Here is a 675-nt window from a genome sequence, read left to right on the forward strand (position 1 = left end):
TGAGTTGTTTATTGTGGAGTGTGTGTCGGTGACCTGGTGACTGTTGAGTTGCTTATTGTGGAGTGTGTGTCGGTGACCTGGTGACTGGTGAGTTGTTTATTGTGGAGTGTGTGTCGGTGACCTGGTGACTGTTGAGTTGTTTATTGTGGAGTGTGTGTCGGTGACCTGGTGACTGTTGAGTTGTTTATTGTGGAGTGTGTGTCGGTGACCTGGTGACTGCTGAGTTGTTTATTGTGGAGTGTGTGTCGGTGACCTGGTGACTGTTGAGTTGTTTATTGTGGAGTGTGTGTCGGTGACCTGGTGACTACTGAGTTGTTTATTGTGGAGTGTGTGTCGGTGACCTGGTGACTGCTGAGTTGTTTATTGTGGAGTGTGTGTCGGTGACCTGGTGACTGTTGAGTTGTTTATTGTGGAGTGTGTGTCGGTGACCTGGTGACTGTTGAGTTGTTTATTGTGGAGTGTGTGTCGGTGACCTGGTGACTGCTGAGGTGTTTATTGTGGAGTGTGTGTCGGTGACCTGGTGACTGCTGAGTTGTTTATTGTGGAGTGTGTGTCGGTGACCTGGTGACTGCTGAGTTGTTTATTGTGGAGTGTGTGTCTGTGACCTGGTGACTTTTGAGTTGTTTATTGTGGAGTGTGTGTCGGTGACCTGGTGACTGGTGAGTTGTTTATTGT

This window comes from Littorina saxatilis, linkage group LG14 (assembly GCF_037325665.1).
Source record: "Littorina saxatilis isolate snail1 linkage group LG14, US_GU_Lsax_2.0, whole genome shotgun sequence".
NCBI classification, from domain to species: Eukaryota; Metazoa; Mollusca; class Gastropoda; order Littorinimorpha; family Littorinidae; genus Littorina; species Littorina saxatilis.